General features: G+C 38.7%; 1 pseudogene; it reads right to left on the minus strand.

Moving 5' to 3' along the window:
* Nucleotides 1-1,748: 1,748 nt before the first annotated feature.
* Nucleotides 1,749-17,443, minus strand: part of LOC121146766 — a 73,573-nt pseudogene continuing 57,878 nt past the window's right edge.

The raw sequence follows: 17,443 nt of genomic DNA on the forward strand, positions 1-17,443 counted from the left end.
CTGCCTGGCCCACTGCCCTGAGCCAGACCACATTCCTGTTAACTAGACAAATAGTCTTGCCCAGACTGACCAAAACCCAGCCTGGACTCATGTGCTCACTTGAGGGAGTTATAGCCCACCAGAGGAATTCCCCAGGTTTCCCCACTAGGCCTACTTACAGAATTAGATCTCATACATGCCTTTGGGTGCTAGACCTTTAACCAACATAGTCTGCATCCCAGTCTCAGCCCTTGTGTGTGCTGGTGGTTATTGTGGCTTCGCACAAATTCTCGGGTGTACCTGTGGGTGCTGCAGCTAGGACTAACCCAGTCTGTTCCCAATGCCAGATATCATGAATGTCGGTGAGTTTCATGTTCTTGCCTAGCTCCACCCATCACAACCCCAGCCATTGAACCAACCAGCAGGTATTGCAGTCCTACAGGCGTGAGCCCATTAACCCCCACGGAATCTGCCACCAGGCCTGGTGCTCTTGCATGCTGGTCAGTGCCATAGCTCAGCCTAAGGTAACCCATCCCCTGTTCTGACACCCATTGGTAGGTACTGTGAACCAGCCCTGCCAGGCCAGCCTGCCAGCCCTAGCTTTTGTGTGCACCGATGGGCAGTGGTAGATATCAACGAGCCCAGCACAGGTCTCCCACATGGGCAGGTGCATAGGTTTGAGCCCAAAAGGTTCTCCAGTTTCACTCCTGCAAACCACTTGGTCTCAGCCCCCATGTTTACGTGCTAGTGCAGTAGGTTAGTCAGTGGAGTTCCTGCAGAAGTCATTCATGTTTCATCTCATATTCCAGGCACTCAAGATTATTGATGAACTTGCAAACAAGTAGCATGACTTTCCATCACTTCTGACACACATGTTAATAAGCCTTGTGCAACTTTAGTAGTCAGTATTTGAAATACTTGTTAAAGAAATAAAAACTGAATTCATGAAAGTAAATCCTATTACTGCCATAATTTTTAAATATATCAATGCTTAAATCCTGAATATATGCTACATAATGAATTCAGTTCATTAGTGTTACTTGTCCTGGGATAACTGACATATAGTTGAAAAAACACCTATTGTCTATTCTTCACTTTATATTTTGGTGACCCATACGCATCTAGAGAGAGAAATTAGTTGTTATTGAGAATTACCTGATTGTTTTTTGAAATTTGGTGCGACTTTGTAATTCATGATTATATCAATTTTAACCTTTCTGATATAATGAATCTGTGATCCTGTAAGTACAATATAAGGCTGTGCTGTTTGGATAGATGTGACTGGTGCCCTGTGAGACAAATGCTGCGGTGAATGCCACTAACAGAGCCACCATGATACACGATTTGTTTAGCACGATGTGAGTGGATACTGATCCTAGAGACCCGAGCCCAGGCACAGTCTTCCATTGTGCACTGGGCACAAAGATGGCATGACTTTATGGATCGACTTGTGCATTTGATTTATTGTGATTGAAAACAAAACTGCAGCTAATTTTATGGTTGCTTTTCTTGTTTATGCAAAGGCTCACCATCGGATTTTTATGATTATCATGTGATCAAGCTAACTTGGGGAATGTTTTCTGTCTGTCCTTAAAGTAGAAGTTTCAGAATTTATTCTTCTCAGCATTTCTACATATTCAAACACATCTGATCTGAAGGAGAATTTTACCTGTGAACCGCTGCTGTCCCATTAGCCAAATCCTTCATTCATGGAAAACTTAAACCCTAAATGACACCCAGCAGGGAATCCCTCTCCACTGGCAATCAGGTCAACAGCCCTGCCCTGGGCTGACTCCCTCGCTGCCTTTGACAATTTTAACCGATTTCGTGCTATGTGATCTTTGCAGCTCCTTGCATTTCATCACCTGAATATGGCCCGTCTACCTTTTCATCTCCTTTTTTCTTCGCTTTCAGTGGAATTCCATAACCTTCTTGTTCACCGGAGTCTGGTGACTCCTCCTTTTCCCTTCTGGTATCACCTCAGAAAGTTATTAAATCACACCTACTGAAACTTCATAAATGTTCAGTTATGGCACCGAGGCTCTTTGCTGCTGCAGTGACAGTAACAGAAGCTGCTTAGTTTAAGCTTTGCCATCCAAGATTCACCATGATCTCACAGCCTTTTTTATTTGCTTGTAGAATATAATCATCAGTTTCTCTTTTCTTTGAAGAAATAAATGAAGGAACTTTCTGCATAGTCCTGTCAGCAGGCTCAGAGCCCATGAGGGGGTGAGGCAATGGTGTTCTTAGGCCACAAGAACCAACGGGCACATCTGCTGGGATATGCCAATTCATGGTGAAAGGAGTACAGCTTATATAGTATAGAAAAAGGAGAAGGCAGGCGGGCCTCTCCCAACAGTCCCCCAATCCAACAATGACACTTTCGTTGGCTAGAAAGCATGTCTGTCTATCCCGTTATTCCTTCCATCATGCATGTCACAGGTCATGTTTAGCATGCAGGGCTGCAAGCTGGGCCTCAGGTCATGGGCAGGTAAACTGTGAGCCATGCCCACCAGGTAGCTGGCAGAGACCCAGGGTCTGTCTCCCACAGTAAACTTATTCCTTAGAATAAAGACTGAATACCCAAATGATAAACAGAATCTTCTGCCTATTGTACGTGGGAAACCAAACAGCAGTTAGATCTGCTGCTGTTTCCATCACAGTATAGGGAGCAAAAACAATCCAGTACATCATCCACTGAACATATGCTTTACATTTGTTTTTTTGTTTTCAGAAATTTGTATGAATAATATTCAGGATAAACCATTCCAAAAAGCAGTACCATGGCCCTGGAGATCATCCAGGACACGTCTTCTTGGGGGGCTTGGACCCCACCTCTAGAGCCAATGAGCACTAACCATGGAAAACCAAGCCACCAAAAGCAGGCTGCTCCTCACCCTTTCTGCGACCATGCTGGTGCCCCCAGGGGCCAAGCCATGTGTCTGTTGCTTTAGTCTTGTTATTACAATAATAGATGAAACATCTATTTAATCTCCTTTGTTTAATAATTAGTAAACATGTTTACACTACTAACCTGTCACAGAATTATAACTGGATTAAGATAAGTGTCCACTATTCAAAAGCAGCCCAGTGATTAGAAGGAAATTTATTTTGCACTCCTGGTCTCCCTAGAAATTTCATCTTTATCTTTAATAGGTTAATATTTTCTTGAGGAATATTTTATTTGATCTCCATAAGCTTTACTCTGTGCTTCAGTTTCCAGTTCTTTCATTTGATTGATTTTTGATTGACATTTTATTCCTTCTTTTAAATGACGAGTTATTTAAAATTTTAGTAGTATAAAAATGTCAAAAAAGAAAGCATCTATCATCTTATAATTTGATATCTAGAAATAAACATAATTCAAATTAAAGTGAACGTCTTTCTTTTATGTCTTAATTTAGACATTTTTAAACTATGCCTTTTAACTTATTAACGACAATATTAAGTCAAATTAATAGGTAACCAACTTTTGAAAGTGTAATTGGTCAGAACATAAAATGTCAAATCAGTATGCATATAACATTGTAAGTATGTTAAGGAAACTTTATGTTTCATTTTTTTTTGCATGTCCACAGAATTTGATGTAAATAGTATTTCTTCTTATAGTTCATAGTTAAGTTTGAGATCTGTTGATTTAGACAATGGTCTCAGTAGATGAAGGCAATCTTAATCAGAGAGCCCAGACCTGGAGCATATTCTCATGTAACTATATACAGATTGCAGTGAGTCAAAATCAGAGCCTAGACAGGAGAGAAAGAGGGTGAGACAGACTGTGGGAAGACCCAAGAAAGAGGAATAGAAGCAGAGGGTCCAATTCACTTTCTAGGTAGATTGTTTCCTGATTACCATTTGGAAATTGTGAAAGACAGTAAGAATGGGGAAGTATACAGGGCTGGTGGTGACCTTTAACACAGGTGAAATTGCTAATGATTTCAGATATCTAATTCTAGGATCTACTCCCCTCACCAAAAACACTCTCCTGGAAGACAGCATGATCAAATTGACTCTAGACTTTTTTTCTAGATAAACTGTGATGAAAAGGATATAATTCCAGGTGTGATATTATTTGAAGCTTAATCATCCGTTTCTCTGCTTAATCATTTAACCTTTCTCAGATTCTGTTCTTTCATCATTAATCTAAAGTGCTGGATGAGATGCATCAAAATTCCCTTACTAATCTGATACTCTATGGTTTATATGCAGATGACCCAAAGAAATTGGTAAGAGTAAACCAATAGTATGTTGGATGCAGGAACACATGTGTAGGTGGGCTAATAGTGAAGTGCAGAGACTAAAATGTACTGCTGAGTTCAACAGTTTTCCAAGTTCTGATTGAGGAGAAGCATTGTATAATGCTGTTTCCACGTACTGATTGCTATTTGTTAGATCCCGTGCTTATCTGTTCATTGTATTTTTCATCCAGTGTTCTTAATGATCTCCATGTTGTTGAGCCTATTAGCCTTATGCAGTTATTTGGGACCCCAAGTGTTTAATTAAAATGGTGAGTCCTGGTACAGCTTCTTTTTGATGACCAGTCCATAGCTTTTCACTGCTGTACTATAGAAAGTCCATATTTTGTAGTAGATACAATAGAACTTTGCGCTGAATTGCATGACAATAGTAGAGTGAGAAATATGGGTAGTCAGTGTCATTTGCATAGACTACTAGCCAGATCTAAGGTGAGTTGCATAAACTGATGAGCTACAATTTCTTCATCTTAAATGATATGGAAAAAAATTTTAATCAACCTGTCCTAGCAACAGGTGTTCTATTTTAGCAGGTTAAGCTACAACATGAGACACTTGCCTCTGATTTGGAAGTGCATGGGTTAAGTCCTGCTTCTGTTTATAATTCAGCTTCCTGATAATGCAAATGAGACTCAACAGATATTTGGGATCCTGCTGCTCAGGCGAAAGACCTGGATGAGGTCCTTAGCTACCAGCCTCATCCTGGCCCAGCCCAGGTGTTACGGGTGCTTGAGAAGTAGACCAGCAGATGGATAGTCTCTCTCTTTCTCTCACCTTTCAACTAAAATGAATAATAAAACTTAAGGAAGCAACAATTCTGTTCTATATACCTTAAAATTGTAACATGGATAAAACAAATTAATCTGCTTAAGAACATTTTGTAAAGTATAAGAAAATGGATACATGGCTAATATTCTATTTAATTTGTTTTGAAATTTATTCATTGCCTGTCAGAGGAGAGAGATTTTATAAAATGATGTGAAGCTATTTATAATTTTTATAGTAAATTTTGTGCCCGTATAAAGAAATAATAGAGGTCATATTAATTGTTAAAATGGAAATATAGCTCAACTGCAAATATCAGGTGAGAACATGTGGTTATCTGATCGACTGTAGTCAGGTTGAAAGTACAAACACAGTGGGAAGCAGTGAAGCCGGGATTGGGAAGGTTGAGATCAGTTGACTTGGCCACCCTTTGGCAAAGACTTGCTAAAAGGCAAGCAGGATAAAAGATCATGGAATCAAAGTAGGAACTGTTTATTCTCAAAGATAAGGTACAATGGCATTTTGACCTTGGAAGATGTAATTGTTATAATTTGAAAAACAAAATCGATATAGGTCTTTTAGCCAACAGTGATGCTGTAGGGCAGAAGAGAAAAGTTATTGAGTTTTCTTGAAAGAAGGTTGGGGGCGGGGATCTATATTTTCTTTATGAAGTGATGGTTCTCCAATCCTGAAAGCTGTCTGAGAAGTACTGGTCAGATCTACAAACTTTACCCGGGGTCCTACGGAGATCATGCTTGTGCTGGTGGGAAGTGGTGAAGATTCAGCTTTTTTTTCCCCCCAATAAAGGCAAACATTGCTTTGATTTTGAAAATCAAGTAGACAAATTTAAGATATTCCATTCAGTAACTCTGGAGGTAAAACTCAGGAAGCCCAAACTTATGCAATACTTAGGAAATTTTATTGTGAAATAATTTGAAGATTGAATGGGTTTCATGGAATCAATGACTAATACTCTAGAATTTAAGATGGCAGCATGCCAGCCACATCGCTGTGTCTAACTTCAGTACCTAGCCCTGGCTCCTGACTGCAGCTTCCTGCTGCTGAAGACACAAGGAAGCAGTGGTGATGGCTCATGGGTTGGGTTTCCATGAACTCCATGGGTAACCTGGATTGAGTTTGTTGTTTCTAGTTGTGGCTCTGTCCTGGTACCTGCTCTTGTGGGCTTTTAGGGAATTAACCAGTAGATGAGAGTTCCTCTTTGTCTCTCCGTTTCTATGTCTCTCAAATGAATTTCTATATAAAAAAGATAAATATGGTTCAAAACAGATACGAAGATGTCTTCAGTTTTACTTTAATGGTATTTATTGTCAAATCAAGTAGGAACAAGAGATCGGCTTTATCTAGATAAGATCCTACTGAAAAGATATGGCCATTTTGTGACCTACATAGTGTTATTGCCTTTCTGTAGTAATTTTCATAATTACCCTAAACTCCCTTTACTATGGTATAAATAATATATCAAAATAGCCCTTTTATTGAATATCTTCTGTGTTTCAAGTTTGTATATACTATTTCTACTCTTGAAACAACACAGAGGAGTTCAAATGTTTGTTCTGATGTTGAATGCAGGAGCTCTGTCATGTGCCCAGTTTCACCCCTGGATTCTTCTGGAAGCCAAAGATTTGTATCCTTCTGAGCAAACATTGTGGGAATTTGTTACAAATGATTACTGCCAAGGCATAAACTTGAGTAGGCATAAGGGAGAAAAGAGTAGTTAGGTGGTGTGTAGGGAGTGTCTAGGATTGAGAAATATGGAGCCTGGATGCCATCCTGGAATCTTCCCTTAGAATGGCATGCTTAGTGGGGTAACATGTCTGCAGCGCAGCCACCGTGACACATGTCTGCTTTCATGCAGGGCGAGTGCAGAGTTCAGAAACGTCACCTTGATCAACTCCCTTGTGTTAGTAAGGAGAAAACTGACCTGGATTTCCAGTCCTAAAGTTAAGATGGGGCAGAGCAGTTCTAGTTCCAGATTACAACAGGAAAAACTGAAAATCTTCCAAAACTTCAGCCTCCAACTCTTAGAAATGCTTTGTGAGAGATGAAAGAAAGAACAGTGCTTTTTCTGAGTTATGAAAGAAAGGAGAGAAGGAAAGGAAAATAGGGAAAAAGAAAAGAAATTTTGCAAGTGCTATGAACCAAGACCAAAGTAATTAGGACTGTGGCAAATGTAGAATGTGAGGAAGAGTACATGTGGTCATGATTATCTCCTCCAACAGTAGGATTTGGTTTTTTAAAAATATTTTTTCATTTGAGATGGAGTGAGAAAAGTTTATTGGGAGGGAGGTAGAAAGAAGGTGAGACACACACACACACCTATAGACACAGCAACAGCAGTAAGTGATGTAGGGAGAAAATGAAGGGAGGGAGGGAAGGAGCGAGAGAGAGGAGGTGGTGGGAGATGATTTTTTATCTGCTGGCCCAAATGCATGCAACAGCCATAGCTGGGCCAGCCCAGAATGCATTACGAGTCTCCCATTTGTGTGGCAGAAACCCAAGTTCTTGAGCCATCACCTGTTCCATTCTAAGGGGCACACAAGCAGGGATTGAGTTGGAAGCTGAGGTGAAACTCAGTCTGTGCTATAGGATGTAGGAGCTGATACAGCAGCATCACTGTTGTGCTAGATGCCCATCCTAGAACAGTTTTTTAATGCTCATTTTATGTATAAGAAACTTAAGGCATTGACTTTCAACAGGCACTCCAAGGTCAGACCACACCTCCTGTGATTTTTCCCTGTGGCCAGGGCCTGAGTCCAGTCTAGTTGAGGAGTCCCCCCAGAAACCTTGCCTAGGCTGACCTCAGACTTATATGTGTGCCAACCAGTGAAGGGTCAGGTTTGGTTTGTCACCTGCACCAGCAAATGAACATATTGCTGCCTGGTCAGTTCTGGTCCAGCCCCATATCTCATGTGAACTGATGGGTGCTGTGGCACAATCCATCCAGCCTATCACAGATTGGTCCTCACACATACCAGTGGGTGCTATGGCCTAGTCGGGGCAATCCCCAATAATCCCACCAGCTTCTGGTTTTTGTTTGTGCTAGCCTCTGCCGTGGTCTAGCCAAGCCCAAACAAGCCCAGCCTATGTTCTGTCTGGCTCTTGTGCACACCCTTGGGTGCTGTAGCTTAGCTGAGCCCACCCCATGCTCAGATCTGGCCCTCACATATGCTGACAGGTGACAGTGCTTTGTCCAGACTGGCCTTGCCCCAGCCTTGGTTCTTGTACTCAGCAGTGATAGGTGTTGCCTACAAGGGGATTTGCCCCAGGTTCCCTGCCTGGCATGTTCTCAATCCTAGATCTAGTGCCTGCCAGGTGATACCATGGTCCAGCCTACATGATTTGTACCTAGTTGTGGCACTTGCTAGCTGTTAGCTGTGGCCTAACTTGGCTGGCCCTTACCCATTCTGGCTCTCATGCAGACCAATGGTTACCACAGGTTAATAAGCCTGGTGCCACCATGGGAGAATGGAATCTAATTCAGCTAGGGGGATTCTAAGTTTCAGAAATGAATGTTCTTTTCAGAGGCATCCTACAAGTCAGTTCAGTAACAGCAGAAATTTGTACAAAATCCCACTGGCCATTAATTGAGGGCTGTTGGAAGAGTGAACTTAATTAATTCCCTGAGATTTTTGGTTTGCTATATAGACAGGCTTAGGTGGCCAAGCAACCATTAGTTAAGAAGAAAAACAAATGTTTATATTGGTAACTGGAATTCAGGCTGGAAAACTGGAATTAGGAGCATGAACAAAGCACTGGCAGGGTTGCTAGAAGATAATTCTGAAATTTGAATTTATCAAAGTAGAGGTTCATTACTTGTTCCTATCTCAAGAGGAGGTAAGATATGGATGCTCTGACCCCAGGTGGGTCTCAGCCCAGGTTTCTTTCATTTTGGCCTTTGCAATCCTTGGCATCTCTTACATCTGTAGCCTTCTTCTGGATTCTGTGTCTGTTTGCAGCCCATGAGCGAATATTAGGTAGAACATTATAAGCAAAGTTTTATTTGCATTGACTAAAACTCTGTCACAAATCTGCATGTTGCAGTCAGGAACTGTAATAGTTAAGGAAATGAGCCAGACACAGAAAGACAAATATCACATGTTGTGTGTGGACATCACACACACACACACACACACACACACACACACACACACTGATGGTATGTCTTTGATTTAAGTTTAAAATAATGATTGTTAGGGAGGGCAACCAATAATCTCAAGCACGAAGAAAACCAAGGTGAATGGAATGGTTACTGGTGTAACAGAGTTGTTTCATTCTGTGTAAGTGCACTGAAATAATGTACTAAATCACACGAAGAATATACAAGTGTTGCAGCTAATCAAAAATCTGGAAAGCAATCTACTTAAATTTGAAATGATATCTAGATGTCTTTTTCTTCCTAAAAGTATCCCTTATATGTAAGGAGACCCACAATAGCCACTTAATAATGACTGCACAAGCTTATCAGGAGCTCATACATACAAGCATCAATCCATACATGAATGCATACACACAAACATAAACACATATACACACATGTTAATACATAGAAACACACATGCACTCTATGTGGCAATAGCCAACTATTAAATTTTTAAAAAAAAGAAACAAAAACTAGAAAAAAACTAGAAGACTTTCTTACAGACTCATCATAGAAAACATCACCTTAGAAGACTGGTGCAGTGGCTAATTCTCAGCCTTCAGCATCAGCATCTCTATGGTTTATGTCCCAGTTGCTCCATTTCTTGATTCAACTTCCTGCTTATGGCATGGGAAGGCAGTGGAGGATGGTCCAAAGCCTTGGGACTGTGCACCCACAAGACCCAGAAGACAGTTCTGGCTCACCGTTTCAGATGAACTCACTCTGGTCATTGCATTCATCAGAGGAGTGAACCAGTGGATGGAACATGCCACTCTTGGTCCCTCCCTCTCTCTCTGTAACTCATATTTCCTGAGTATAATGAATATAATTTCTTAAAATCAACTAAGAAGTAAAGATCTTTTATTAAAGTTTCATCAGGTCACATTTGCTTTGGAGTGACACAATTTACAAGGCAACCAGAAGGTTATGTTTCTCTTAATTTGTTCAGCAAAAGAAGCTATTGCACTTTATAAAGGATTTTGTCTTCCATACTACTTCACAGTTTTATTTGACTTAAATACATATTTGACCAAAACATGATTGTGCATGTTTATATTCCTTAAATATGAAAGAACACTTTAAAAGCTGTGTAGATTCAACATTTTTAAATGACTAAGTCATAGCCATATGTCTCTGCAGAGACATATTCCCATGTGCTCAAAGCTTCCCACTCTAATTAATGTTTCATTGCAATGGGTCTGTTTTGACTTTTACTAATGATTCACCTTGTTGTGCTGAAAGCCTCTTTTGCTTCGGAAAAAAATACCTAAAAACTGAATTTCAATAAAATATAGTTTTATTTTTTTGATGAGTATAATGAAAAAGTTAATCTATTCCTAAGTCATTACAAAACTCTTGAAGTCTTACCGATTGTTGAGTTAATATCAAAAGAGGAGAAATGTAATAGCAGACAAGCGTTTTAGATATTCCCAGAATATTAACTTCGTGATTTGGCTAAATGATGGGCAAGCTGCAGGAATGGAATTGTTATTAGCACCAAGCTCTTCTTCTTTCAACGTTAGAGAAAGGGAGAAAGAGAGAGAGGGCAAGAGATATAAAAAGATAGAAATTTGCTTTGGTGTTACATCTCAGCAACAATTTCTTGCGTGAATGTAATAAATATGCAGGCAGTCTCTCTGAGAGTAAATGTACTTCACACATTTCCTTTGAAAGTCTAGTTTTCCTCTGAGATAGTAAGTGGGCACCATTGTTACAGCCTACTCTCAAATTTTGCTAACCTAGTGAACTGGCAGGTCAATCTCTTTATGCCTTCCAGGTGAGTAGCTTCACTTTGATCTGACTTGATACAGCTAGGCAATATGATTGTGGTGTAAGCAACTTGTAGTGGGTATATGCTCATTTCATGGGATGACTCAGGGTAAATATTCTAAATCAGGGGTGATTTTTGTTCCCAGGAGAAGTTTATGTAGACTTGTTAGTTGCTAAGATTGTATGACTTCTTTCTATTTATCTTGTCTGTTGAGGCCAGGGATGCTGCTCTGCCTACTTCAATGCATACGATAAGTACTCAGGACAAGGAATCATCTGACCTCAAATATCAGTAATGCCAAGATTGAGAAACTGTATCTTGTAACTATAATTTTTCATGATCATAAAACATGAAAAGTGCAACTGTCATGTTCTGGAGATAAAATAAGAGTAGACTATCAACTTCTCAAATCCTCTATAATGAAACAGTATATGACTGATTAAGTATTTGAAATTGCACTCAGGCCTTCTTGGTTCTGATTTCTACCAGAAAGAACCAATGAGCGATCATTTATTCCCCCCGTTCTTTGCTTATTTTGAACTCCAAGTTTCTACAGGCTTCTTATGCTTGGCTCTGTTGGAAATAAATCCCAGAGCACCTGTGCTAACACAGTTGCTGGTCATCAACCCTTCAATGGTGTATCACATGAAACCAGAGGAGTGATTATCTTGCATGATAAGTACGACCTTTGATTTCTTCAGGTTTCCTCCCCTCTAAAGTGTTTGCAGCTTATTTTATTCCATCATGCAGCTCTAGTCATGGGTGGATGAGGAAGACACCAGATTGTCCAGATGGAATGCCATCCTTTCTTGGTTTTGCTTGTTTGTTTCCTCTTTGCTTCCTACTGTCATTATTGCTTGACTTGATGTATCTCACTGGGGATACTGATTGACTGGCTCTAGCCCTTTAGAGAAGGATGAATTTTTATTCCGGATTAATGTTTCCTTTGGGAAACAATGCTTTGTAAAGTTTGACTAATAGAGTAGCTTAGAGTCTCATTTGAAACTAAATGATTTTATTCTATCTCAAGATTCTTGATTTCTTTGGATTCCCAAGAAACTGAAAAATATTGGTTCAGACATTGTCTTGTCTGCTTTCTTGTGTGGTAAAATTTCACACGGCCATTGATGTCAATATCCAACAAACACATGGGAAGGTAATTTGAAAGATTGGTTGAAGAACTTGGATAATCATGATATGTATTTCCAAATTATTACATAAGCAACTTGTACCACTACCATATATAAAAGTACTTTAATTAAATGAAAGAATGAGATTTGGGAGTTCATTATTTGAACAGATAATATTTCAAAAGTGACATCAAGTGTGTGCATTTTTCAGCCAAAATTGACTGTACAGTCTCTCAGTCAGCTCCTGTGCTCTGGAGTCTAAGATTGGTTAACTGGACTCTCTAAGCCTCAGCTTCTGCATCTGTGAGACTGAGAAGGTAACATCAAGCCCAAATGTTAGATGTGAGTACATAAGTCCACTAAAATGCATATGTGCACATACACTGAGAAACATGTGCTATCACAGATACCTGTATCTGCTAATGCAGTACTGGTACCATTACAGCATGTTAGTTTCATTCAGAAAAAGGCACAGAAACAAGAATAACTAATAAACAGTGGTTTAAAATTAAGAATAAAGAGACAGCTTAATGTATAGTCTTTCATTTTATTTATTCAAGACCTTAACCTAGAAAATCAACAATTTATCTAGGACACAATTTCCCGAGTATTAAATCAAAGCTACTTGAGCATTAGTGATTTGCCAACCATTGTGAACTCTCACAGGACTAATCCTGGGGCTCTTCCTTCAAACTGAAGTTCCCTTAGAAACCTTATATGTAAAATAAGTAATTCATGAAATTCTCTAACTCAAGGGAGTTGGCAAAATCTCTTCTATGGCTCTACAGAGTCTAATTTTGAGATCATTGAATTTTTTTTTCTGACTCTCAAGAGTCTTCATGCAATCAAATGTTTAAGTAGCAAGTCTTAGATTTGGTCAGACTTACAGATAAAATGAGTAAAAATTAGTCTAAGTTGATTAACGAGTGTTGTTTTGACATATGCTACTTTAAAGCTGAAACATACCCAAACATTGAAATTACCTTAGCTTTAGTTAAGAGACCACGTTTCTGCAATAAACCAGCAAATTACAAGTTGTGAGCTATGATAAGGTATATGAAACTGCTTATAAAGTTTGTGTTTATTCAAGCACGTGTACATGGTATTATTTCTTGATTTCTCTATTCTAATATTATTCTCCTATCTTAAGTGAAGTATTTTCACTTGATTGCTTTTTTTAAAAAAAAAAAAAAACATATACTCAGTTTTGTTATGAGCTGCCTTGTGTCCTCTTCAAAATTCTTGTGTTGAAGTCCACACCTTCTGCACTTCAAAATGTGACTGTATGTACAGATGGAGATTTTAAAGAGAGGAAGATCTTAACATGAGAGAATTATGGTGTCCCCTGATCCAGTATTACTGGCATCCTTACAAGAAAATATAATTCGGACCTACAAAAGGATGCAACAGAATTTCCCTTTTACGGAGAAAAGACCACGAGGAGACACAGAGTGGAAGCTGCTATTCTCAAGCTAAGAAGGGAGGCCACAAGAGACACCAAACCTGTCAATCCCTCGATCTTGAGCTTTTCTCTTCCAGAACTATAAGAGAATAAATTCTTTCACTTCATCTGCTCAGGTGATGGTGTTTTGTTATGAAAGTCTTAGGAAATGAATGTAGGTTTCATGTAGCTCTTAAAAGATACTTTATTGGATCTGAATGTGGTCCTTGTCCAGTTGAGTTCTTACATTATAGAATTAGAATTTAAACTTCTGAAGTCATTATGTAACTTCATAGTAATGATGTATTATTTTTTTCTTAATCACTGTATTTATGGTCTTACAGTTCTTCATTACAATCCAAAACTAGATCCATCTGTTATTTATTATCAGTAACGCTCTAAAACGTATTTATAGAGTTCCTGAAGACACGAAGAGTTAGTATGTTCAATGCTTTATTGCCATTTGGAACAAAATCAGAGTTCTATGTAAGACATGATTAATCAACTATCACAGTTTGATAAAAATTATAAATCAATTCTGCATGTCTCAGCTAACTAGCAAGAAAACGATAGAACCACCTATTTATGATGATGGATTTTCAACTCTGCTATTCTGTGTTACATAGAGAAGGATATGCTTTGAAGGGTTAACAGTGATTACAATATGCTTTGATATTCTTTGGAAAAATGCCATGTGTTTACCAGACATTTGTGAAGTGTGAGATTCAGGGTCACTCTTTGAAAGCCTGAAAGTACTTTGGCGATGCTATAAAGATGTCTGAATGCTAGTAAACATTTTTTTGTGCAATTTTTAGAAATGTTATTTAAATTCCAAGTAAGTTTTAGGCCCAAGAAACAGCTCTTTAAAAAAAAAAGAAATTTTAGTTTACATGAAATGGAAAGTAAAAGAATAAATTTTGTTTATTTTTTCAGCTAAGAGAGAGATTAAATTTCTTGGCACCATACTATTAATTGTCTTTTCAAGACAATTTCCTCAATATTTAATATTTGATGTACCTTCCTCTCTATTAAACAATGCCTATTTTGAGAAGGTGAGCTTAAAGTACTTCACGTGCATAAATTATTGGTCAAGTAGCTATGAACATCTGCCCTTTCATCATGAAGTAAAAAAAAACATTGCGACATTTTGAAGACAATGTTGACTTTAGGAACTAACTTGTGTTTGAAGGTGTATATTGTACTTCATTGCAATTCATACTTAGTATATACATTTTAACTATTTTAATTGTATTTTACTTCTTATTAAATCATCATAACATCTGAAAGTATGTTTTTAAATCTAGTAAACCACACTTATAATCACAACTTTTGACAATTAAGTATGTGTATCTTGAACAACTTATTCTTTCTAAACCTCAAATTTATTATTTTTATATACTGACATTGCATAAATTTCTTGTTGTTACCTTGAGAAATAAGCTCTACGTTTTATGTGAAGCTCTGGTTACTTTTGGAGTAAAAATTGTGAGTGGGGAGTGAAAAAGCAGGATAGGGTAGAGGAAGCTGTTGTGAGGTGATACAGGATTAGCTCTAGCTAATCTTTCTCTATGTCTGCATTAACTTTTCACTGAATGGATGCTGAACTACCAGGGTGTCATCTACAAAGAAGGTGGCACACTTTGGATAAGGCAATCACTAGGAAAAATGGATACCTGGAGATGAGGGCTATATGTGAAAACAAACTGGATTCCATTTTGATACCCATGTGTTCACCTCCTTTGTTTTAAGGTGAATTCATGCAGAGTTGTTTAAGATCATGTATTGGTAGATTAAACATTCCAGAAATCTTTGAATAGTGAAGCTAGATGTGGTCTCTTAGAGGTATAGGCAAAACCATACTCAGAATGTATAGCAATGCTGATCAAAAGGAATTGTTTTCCCTTCGAGAGTATGTAGTTATAGCTTGTGCCTATTCTCAATATGCTTGTCCTGCAAATGTCATTGCTCTACCATCAGAAGCCTTCCAGACCCCGTCCTCAGCACTCACAATGACTGAGTCTCTAGTCCTTGTTAATAATCATTGGACACTTCTCTTTCAACACAGAGTGGATGTCCAGTTTAATCATCCAAATCTATGTCCACTGAGATAATTTCAGTTTTATGCTGTTTTTCAGGATCATTCTTTAGAGAGGTTTCAGGGCAGCCAAGTCCGTTTAATGATAAATCACTGGTAAGAGAGCGGTGAATGACAGGTTAATGACAGAGAGGTCCTTTCCCACCTGTTCATGCTTCCCTGCTGCTCCGCAATCATCTTGAATAAAGCACTTGTATACTACAGTCAATTCCTGCTGGACACAACTGAGTGTATGAAGCACAGGGTCTGGCAAAACAAACTGTGATGATGAGTTTTATCGGCTTTGCTGGGTTATAGTGCTTGAACATTCAGTCAACGCTAATCAAGCTCTTCTCATGAAATGTCTTAGAGGTATTTGTACATGCAATTGACATCTACAGTCTGTTGACTTTAGCAAAGGAGCTTATTCTAGATAATCTGAGCTTGACCCAATCAATCCAAAGTCGTTAGGAGAAGAATCAAGGTTTTCCTAAGCAAGAAATGCTTTCAGTTAGCTAGTGTCTGAGTTTCTAGCCTGTACCTGCTGATGGCCTGATCTATGGGTTTTTCACTCAGATACACACACACACATAGGAACACATATATACCCACATATATTAAATTGGCTCTAATTCTTTGGTGCAGAGCTAACTAGATAGTATACCCTGATGGGAAGATGATGATGCTGTTATCTCTTTGTTGGTTTCTCATAGTCAGATACCCCATCACAACCAGCATCTGAGCTTGTACATTCAATTGTTTTAAAGGTATTTCTTTGTCTTTCATGGATGGTAAGGCTCTCTCCAGATTTTCAAGACTCCATTCTGTGATTCTTTCTTCAGGACCTTCCACAAATTCCACGAAGTTTCTTCCAATAGAGTTAACTTTAATATATCCTACTAAGTCATTTGACCAAAATGGTATGGCAGTCATTTGAAATTGATCTTGTATCTTCTGCATTCTATTGAAAGACAGAAGCATTGTTTTGTCACCTGAAATACGGATCAGCGTAGTATGCTTAGAGTGGAACTGCCATGTTCTAAATCTTAATGAAGGCATAACAATATTGTGATTCATTTTCAGTGGTGGGAATATGAAAAATGCAAACAGCCTCCTCATTATAAACCATTACCAGAGTTACTATTTTGTTGGAATTCATTCCATCTTTCATCTGGCTTTGTTTTAGAAATCAAGATGTGGATGGAAATACGATTCGTGTCATCGCTCCAGAAGTTGCATTGACCTCTTCCATTCTCTCCATAACATTATTCTCAATTTTTCTGTTGTGTCTGATAGAAACATATTTTTAGAATCTGCCACTTGCTCTGATACAAAAGTTTCTACGCACCAGGACAAAAAGCCACTGTGGGATCTGCCAATTGCTGTTGCTTTTATTTGAGGAAACTGAGAGAATTACTGCCACATGGATTTATGAAACACGTGAATGAGGTGTGACCCAGACTTGGCCAGGATATTGTTTATTGCCTGTCCTCCATAGCACAGGACCTAATAATGCTTTGGGTACTTGATCATCAATTCCTAATTGGATATTGTGTGTGACTCTCCATAATAACACTGGATATTCTTGTTTCCCTACTGGTAGTCCCTGAAGGTGATGGCTGTGGGTTTCTTAACAAAGTGGATGGGGAAGCCATGGCCACATAGACATAGTGTTACATGGTCGTTCATTTTTAAGAACCAGGCAACTCTAGATCATAGAATCTGGCTTTGAAAACTGGCTCAAATTCAGACATTAGGTAAGGCATTGTGCTGTTTCATTGAGGTGTTTATTATCAAATTTCTGGAAAGTGATACTTCATTTCTTCTGTTATTATAAATTAAGAGATAACTCATGGAAGACCATGCTGTGGCAT

This window comes from Ochotona curzoniae, unplaced genomic scaffold, assembly GCF_017591425.1.
Source record: "Ochotona curzoniae isolate NIBS_2020 unplaced genomic scaffold, NIBS_Ocur_1.0 scaffold_4505, whole genome shotgun sequence".
NCBI classification, from domain to species: Eukaryota; Metazoa; Chordata; class Mammalia; order Lagomorpha; family Ochotonidae; genus Ochotona; species Ochotona curzoniae.